The sequence below is a fragment of the Pteropus medius genome, unplaced genomic scaffold (assembly GCF_902729225.1).
Source record: "Pteropus medius unplaced genomic scaffold, Ma_sr-lr_union100, whole genome shotgun sequence".
NCBI lineage: Eukaryota > Metazoa > Chordata > Mammalia > Chiroptera > Pteropodidae > Pteropus > Pteropus medius.
In genome coordinates, this window is record NW_024351073.1 from 15458535 (window position 1) to 15467431 (window position 8897).

Sequence of the window (8897 nt, forward strand, 5' to 3'; positions counted from 1 at the left end):
CAATCATATGTCAATTCCAAGCCCTAGGTCTCACTAGCTTCTAATAAAAAAATATATAGTCCTAATTTCTCTTTTCATTATAATCATTTTGAAATCTTACCACTCCAATTTTTATAAATTAGCAGTCTTTTTCCTCAAATTATTCCCGCAGAAACTCTTAAGCATTTCCTAGGGGTCTGTTTCAGAAATACTTCGAGATGATCCTGTTTCTCCTGTTCCAGCCTACCTATCCTGCCAAAATATCCACATTCATAGTGTTGCTGCAATTCCCAAGACCCGCTCCTGTTGGACATAGTTTTTCTCAGCATCCAACTTCCAGCGTCACCTCTTGCACCACTAAGGTATATGCCTTCTCCAAAGAAATATGGTTGTGTCATCTCTTGGCAAGTCATCCTTCCTCTAAAAATATTTACAGTACAACTGTAACCAAGTAGTACTTCTAACAATATTTCACTAACACATTATAGATTAAGAGTAGGACGTATACTACAAAAAGGTAGTTTACATATTACTTCTCTAGCCAACCCTGAACTAAGATTTGTATGCAGTTAATTTTGTACCTTGTTTTCACCTACACTTCCCTGGACAGCCTCCTCATCTTCCCACAGCAGGTTAAGTCTAGTCTAACTCTTCTTGGACTCAGATGAAGAGTGAGTTGGAGGGGGAAGGATTGTAACTGTAAAAATATATCTCTTTTAAATTATTTGTAAGGGAAATACAGCTTATACTTTTATGTTTAATTACAGGATTAAGATGTATAAAGTTAGTGAATTCAGAGGAACATATTTCATATGCCATTTAGTTGGACATTGAAAGAAACAGGTAAGAAAAGAGGAAATACCTGTAGAATTTTAGATTGATTGTTTCATTTTGTTTTGCTTTTTTTTTCTTCCCTTATGAAAGCAAGATTTATGTGAGAGCACAGTTGGAGGTAACCAAGGAAAGCAGAAAGTCTGACAGTCACCAAATCTGGTTGTCTCAGTTATAACAAATCCCCAAGAAGGTATCATGTATGAATAAAAACATATGAAAATGAAGCAAATAATTACTTGAAGCAAAGTGAATTTGCGTAATTCCATCTTGATGGAAGCTTTTGGTAGGTGTTTGGGAGTTGTTTGACTTGGACACAGAAGGGGATCTTAAGCAAAGGGTGTGGGTGGCCAATTAGTGGTGTTTACCCAACCCTTTGCTATCCTCATGTAGATCCCGCTTACTTGTTCTTCATTTCTTACTCCAGAATCAAGTTTCCCTGAAAGACTGAACACAAAACTGATCAATTCTTTGAAAGGTCAAACCCATTTTTACCCATGATAACAATTTTTTTTTGACCCCAAGAAAACTATCTAAATATATTCTGATATGGTACATTTTCTAAAGTACAGTTTTCTCTTGTTGTTTCATTCATAGTCGATTTGTTAGGCTTGCAGAGTTAGTATCTGCTTTCAGTTTCTGGTCTAGAACCCTGGAAGAAACAACAGAGTTAGAATCAGAGACTTTAGTTAAAATCTGATACCACGTTTAGCGATAAATTAATATAGACTTTCCTCAACTTAGTTGATTATTTGATTTACAAAATTGAATTTTAAATGAATTGAAAATGGTTTCATATACATGAAACTGTAGATATGTTGAATAATAAAGATTCAATTATTTTTTTTTGTCGATCTCCTAGTATATTAGTCTCAAACCGAAATATCAGTCTTCTTTTCAAAGCTTCGTAGATTAGCATTTTAAGTTTAAATTTTCTTCCAAGAAATATATATTTTATCTTATATAGAGTTATAAAATAAGGTATTTCCTTCCACATTAAAGATATAGCAAGCTACCTAATTATAACTACTATTTTTCATACTTCAGAATGCATTTAAGTCTCTTTCATATCAGTAAATATCACGAATTTTGACATTGTAAAAAATGGTAAGTTGTACATCTTTTGCAACAGCAGTTACTAGTTGTAACTTTTGTTTCGAGATCAATATAATTAGTTGCCACTTTTTAAATGGTCTTTTAGACTTTGATTGAAATTTTAGGCCAAACAACTCATTTAAAAATTAGATTCTGAATCCATGCTTTGCATACATTTTAATTTACACAGAAAAATGCTATTAAATCATTATCACTGTGATTTTAATTCTCTTTTACATATTCCTATAATTCACAATATGTTTAATGGTTGAAGTTTATCTGCAGTGAGTTGTAGGCTTTGGTCATCTTCAAATTTTTAAAATCCTTTTACTCTTTCTTCCTAAACTAAACTTTTAGAATTATACCTTGATCTTGCAGACTAGATAACTTTCTCATCATAAATATTCTTGAAATGACTATGGAGCTCTGAATAAGATCTTGTCAAAAGCAGTGAAATAACTGAACTAGACCATAAATATGAATACAGGGTGAATAAATTGTTCTACCTAATTGAAAACAATCGCTTACTAATGTATGAAGGGTATAGAATTTAACAAAAATTATGTGGATGAGAAGTACTGATTTGAAATCATTGACTTATTGACTGCTAGCAGAAACACCTGTCTATAGATAGTTGAGAACTTCTACTCTGGACCATATAAGGAATCAAAAAAAAAAAAAATGCGTCGAAAGAAACTTTCCAGCTTTGCTCAGCCCCATACTCTCTCTTCTGCATGGGAAGAGTGATATCTGATCAGATTTGAGAGAAGATCTTGAGCATGTTTTCAAGATGAACTCCTGCAGCAAGGATGTGGTGAGAAGAACAAAAATGTTGAGGTTGTCCAGTTTGATAGTCATGTTGTGGATATGTCTGTCTAATTTAGAGGTGAAATACTAGCACCTCTAATTGCATATGGATATCTTCTCCAATCAGCTTTATCAAAATAAAATGGAAATTTTATCTCTATATGTCTCTGCAATTTCATTTCTCAACTAACTTCACGACAATGTAGATATGACCAAGTTCTTAATATATTGCCTAAATAGAAAATTATTTTTTAAAAATTGTCAACATGTTTGGCAAAAATGTTCTTACTCAAGAAGTTTCCATCTCTATTCAGCATGTCTTTTGTGATTTTTTTAAATCAGTGTAAAATATATAAAATAAAGACATAGGTATAGATTTTTCTAAAGTATTATGTAACATGTAAAATATCAACATTCTCCAAGAATTGTCACTCCTATCTACACCTCGGTCCTGGCTCTGGGCATGCAATCATTGTCATATGAATTCCTTGGTTGGAATTGTATGAAATCATTAAATTATATCCTTCTTTCCAAAGTTAAAAACCTTTAAGAAATAGACACAGAAGTAAGTCAGATGGTCAAAATGTTAGCTCTATTAATCCAATAGCACATCAGAGATTGTAACTTTACCTCTGTAGAGAAATGGACTCGCCTACACTTTACCTCTGGACTACACGAATTGTAGGCCATTAGATACTGAGAATAGCCTTTCCTATGGAATTCCCAGTGGCTCTTCAATAGAACAGATTCAGGCATTTCTTCCAAATTAGATTAAATCACTCATCAGATAAGGTAATTTTTCCTTATTCCACCTAAAAAGAATATGAGGGGTATGAAGAGAAGCCAAAAGTATTTTTGTAGTGAACATCATTCATATTTCCAGGAATCTAGGAAAATGAAGGTTATTCACCAACTTGTAAATAAATTCCTGTTTTATTTTTAACGCCAGTGCTTTGAGACTGTTACTCAGTCACCTGAGTAGTTCCCTAATCATGAACTCCTGGCCAGACCTTGGCTTGCCTCCAAAAATCTAATACCTCTGTGTTATCGCCCAATTTACAGATTCCTAATCTCTCTGTAGCGACTCTGATCACTCTGGTCTGATCTAGATTTTATTTTATTTTATTAATTCCTTGACTATGTAGATCCACAGAATCTTCTGCTCCACATTGGATCGTAGTTCCTAAAGGTGACCTCTAGGCCTCTTAACTGCTATAACTCTACTTCTCTAATTTTTATTAATTTTCCTCAATGCTATTTGACTATTGATCTGTCTCTTCATAACCCAAGTCCCACCATAATATGTATTGTCCGTGTGTTAGTGTAGAGGTGTGTGTGCATGGATATGTGCATGTGTGTACATGTGTTTTCTAATTCTGTACTTTTCTCAAATTCTTATTCTGCTTTTCCTGATACTTTGTTTTCTTTATTCGACCTTTTTTAATTTTACTCTTTATTCACATTGCAGCTGAAGAGATATCAGGATAGTAAAAACTGTGTACGAATTTTGAAATTATAAGAACCTATATTCGTGTGCTACCTCCACAGACTTCAAAGATGTGTGATCTTGAACAAGCTACATACTTTAAATGTCAATACATTTATTTGAAAAAAGTTCTCACGACGGTCATAATTATTAAGTAAATTATTATAAAATGTTTAGCAAACTGTCAGGTTCAAAATGTCTACAATGTTAGATTCTTATAATTTTCCATGAATTTATGTCATTTAAATTTTTTCTCCTGTAAAAATAGAATATAATAGCTCAGTTTTTATGAATCAATGGTACATTTACCTAAACTACTTCATTTTTGTCCTGCATCATTTCATTACATTTTATTTTATTTTTATTCACTCATGCATTCATTCATTCATTCGTTCATTTCATTTTTGGATTGGTTACTTCTTATATTACTTAACATTTTCTATATTCATGCCTTATTTTCCTACATTCTCATTTCCTGTATCCTCTAGTATGAAATCCTTATAGTTAATTATATGACCATGAATGTACTAAGTTCAGTGGATTCTATGTCATAGAAATTTATTTAGATTATTTAAATAAATTAATATTTCACAAAAAATAAAAAGATGGAAAACTAAATGAATTATGTTGTAGTATTCTGCCTCATTTTTTAGGATAATTTAGGCAAACTACTTTTTTACATATTTATTGGGCCCTGGCATGAACACTAAAAAGATGGTGTTAACAGAAAAGGTTGTAATTATATACTTTTCTCTATCTTTGAGAACAGATTACCTTACATGTAAGAAAATAATTATGATAAGGTGAATTAAAGGATTTAAAAATTAGAAATGATTAATTACTCCCTAAGCAGTCAAAAGATAATACCAGAACATTATTGTGAAGCATAAGGTTAGGAAGGATACACGCTAATCTTTCAAGTAAGATTTCTAATTATGAAAATCTTGTTGTAACTTTTGAATTATGATTAACCTATTATATATGGTTATAAGATTATATGGGTAAATATTTCTGAGATCTTAAATTTCTGTTTAAATATCATATTCTCACAAGACATAAAACAGAGTTAGTATTAGTTTAAAATGGAAAATGAATATTTTCCTTTTTCTGTTTCTTTCACGCAAATTCAGTCTCATAAGGGAACCACCATCACACACAACATAATTTGGAACCAGGAAAGTTATACTGGCAATCTTCATTTATCGTATAAGTAGACACCATTTGATGAGGAATGAACAGTTTGCATAATGGTAATACTTGCTAACGTTTATTAAGTCTATGATGCAGGCTTTCTTCTAGGCATTTCATAGACCTCAACTCATTAATCCTCACAAAGATCCTCTGGCCTTGCTATTCCCATTGACAAATTTTTTAAAATTGGGGGCACTTAACACGGCCTCTGTATAGAGAAATTAGAATATATAGTTTCCAGATTTATGCAGCTCACAGTACAATGGAAGGGAAAATGAACCTGTGATTCTAATTCAGAGCAATAAATCTGATTTACACCATTCAAAGTTCTCTCTCAAACCGGAAGACGAGACAAAAAGGCTCTGCTGGCACCAATACATCTGATGAAGAAGGTTAAACCCAACATGTTAGAAACTTGGTAAACTGTGTTTCAGTTGCCCTGAGTTCTAGCAATATATCATCCAAACATCTTACAGATTTACTTCCTGTTCTGCAACATTCACATCCATTTTGGATTTTATTGCTGAGATATTTTTTTTTTCCCTCACACACACACACATACACACACAAAATGGTTTCTTTTTTCCTGCTGTACTTTCATGTAATCAACACTGACATGAATTTTTTTAATCACTTGAAGTCAGGACTTGGGAAATTTGTTCAGACTACAAATCAAAATGAATTAATCATGTATTTGTCTTGAAAGAATTTCACGAAAAATTCCAATAATTTAGAATTTAAATCTTTGCCTCCAGAAAATGAAAAAACACAATATTTTTATCACTGACAGTTCTTATCTCCTCTCTGTGGCTTTTCTCACAGGGAGAAGGAGAAAAGATGAGGGATTGGTTTTGTCAGCCTCTGAAATACAAATGAGGCTACAGGTTGAAAGGACTTTTGAGTGTCTCTATGGTTTCCCACTTTTTGTCCACAAAGGCAGACACAAATAGGTTCAAAATTTTGGTGGACGGATAAGTACATTCAATATTAGCACTTTTGAATGAGCTAAATAAAATGCTTTTATACTTCTACTCATCTCTTTTCATATATTTTCTTAGCCTTTATCAATTTAGCAGGAATTGAGTAACCTTAAACTTTAAATTTACAAGCAATGCCAAGCTGTCATTGGTGCTTCAAAAACCAGTTAAAGTTGGTACTTTGATGAATTTCTTTCTTTGCTATCTTTGCCCTAGGCAAGAGTCTTTTACCACCTGTTTGAGAAAATTAAGTGAAGCTATTAGTTTCAAAGTTAACAGCTATCTAAGTGCATTAGTATTTCAAAAACAGTGTCAAATATCTTTTAAAAACACTTTTCCTTTCGTTTTTATTTTGTTTTGTTAGTTTGAGTGTTTTTCCTAAAGTGATGCCAAATGATTATAAAAAGTTAAGGACATAAGTGTAAGTTTTTGTGAAAGGGCCCCAGAATCTCTCCTAAGTAAAATTACCATTATCTTTGATTTCTAAGTGAGGTTAGTATTCAATATAAATAGTACAATAAAAGCTTTAGAAAGATTTTTTTTCTTTGCTGTAAATATTTATACAGAAATGCAAAAAGTATTGAGAAAACAATCGTATACTTAAAGTATTTTAGTAGATAAATTAAAACTCTTTTACTCACGACACAGTGCAATAAATACAAGAAAATTTATTTTACCTTTTTAAGTGAACTAAAGCAATAGAGCATGTAAAATTCTTCCATAGTTAATAAATAATATTAACTATTATGTAATATACTATTCTCTTGGAATACAGATTACATAGATATACATATATGTGTGTTTGTGTGTGTGTGTGTGTGTGTGTGTGTGTGTGTATTTAGTCTGTTTTAATGCAGTTACTGGGGAACGAGACTGACATTAAACAGCTCATTATGAGATATGTCCATGGAAAGATTGCATAACTTCGACCCTAAATAAAGGCATTGTGATTATATTAATAGAAATGGGTCTTTTCATGTATAAGCAAAAATCCTACCCACACCTAGTATTTTATTATGCTTTTCTATATGTTTTGAGCGATTGCTGTTTATTTTCAGCCTATCTCTTATAGCCGTTTTTGTTTTCCTGCCAAGACTCTCTCCCTTCTATTGAGAAATCTGCTCTTCTACTTTTAGGGAGCTATTTATTCCTCATTACCCATTTTACTTATGCTATTAAAAGGAATTGTTATCTTCATGCATGATTCTGACCTCTCTGAAAGAGTGGTTGATCTAAGAGGAAGCATGCATACCAAGTCAGTCTATCAAGGTCCTTTCTTGGAAGTTTTGACATAAAGAAAGCTATTTTCCAGAAGATAAAGGTAGAAATAGGTAAACCCCAAGTTTCTGCCAACTAATTTCTGGCACTTTGGAGAAAGCAGCTTTGTTATTGTTGTAGTCAGTGTAGCAAGGATCCTCATAGAAAGGAAAATTTGATCATAACCGCCCCCCACCCCCCAGGACAGTTCTCCTAAGGTATAAAGACATTGTATGTATTTGTAAGTGTGTATTTTGTCATGTTGAATAAACCCTGTAAATCTGAACATGCAAAGACGTAACCTATTAATTTGATGTGCCCTTTCTATGTCTTATGTACAAGGACCTGCTATAGTGGAAGCTCTTGGTGAGTGATTCTCAGATTTTCTGGGCTGACCAGATCTCCCCAGGTCTTATGAGTGACCTTACTAACCAGTCAAGGGTCCTTAAATCTCATCCAAATCCTCTGGCCAGTAGTTCCTCAAGGAAAAGAGGATCTAGAGATTCTGTACAAAGCTTCATTTCTGCACCTAATTGTTAAAGCTAAGTAAACCATTTACTTACCTATTCTAATATTTCTGTGGAACTGGTCAATTTGCACACAAAATAACTACTTTCTATTACAGAGAATAAAGCCAATATCAAAGAGAGACAAAGATGAGTGATGGAGTGAGTCATGACTAAGCTCATGTCTTTTACAGTGTCTGCAGGTAGCTGTTTTGTCTCTATCTTTCCTACACTTGAGTGCCCTAGTTTTCTTTTTTTTTCAATGAATAACACTAGCAACTTCCCAGTTAACTTTATTTTATGCTTAGTTTGAGTTGTGTACCTTTAAAAATCAAAAGAGCCTGGATTGATAGAGAAACTATCAATAGAACTGGGACATTGCAAGTGATAGACTTTAGAATGTGAAAATGGGACATTAAAGTAAGTTTCTGAGGTATAAGACATTCAAGATTGGTAAAAGGGCATGAATGGACAACATCCTCATACATTTGTTTTCAATTTGTGCTGTTGTTTTTCTACAGTAAAACATAGTGGTCTCCAATATTTTACCTTTACTCAACCATAAGTTCAAAATACATACACATTAGCTGCTTTTTGAAACATAGCAGGTGATGCACATTTATTTTTTTTTTTCAAATTTCTAGCAACAACAGCATGAACAAAACACATCTTCTTTTTGTATGGTAGATTTTAAAGTCTGGGAAGATTTCAAGATGCATTTCAAGGAAGTTAGTTTCTCAATGTTGCCGGTAAAGATTCTTTTCCCCT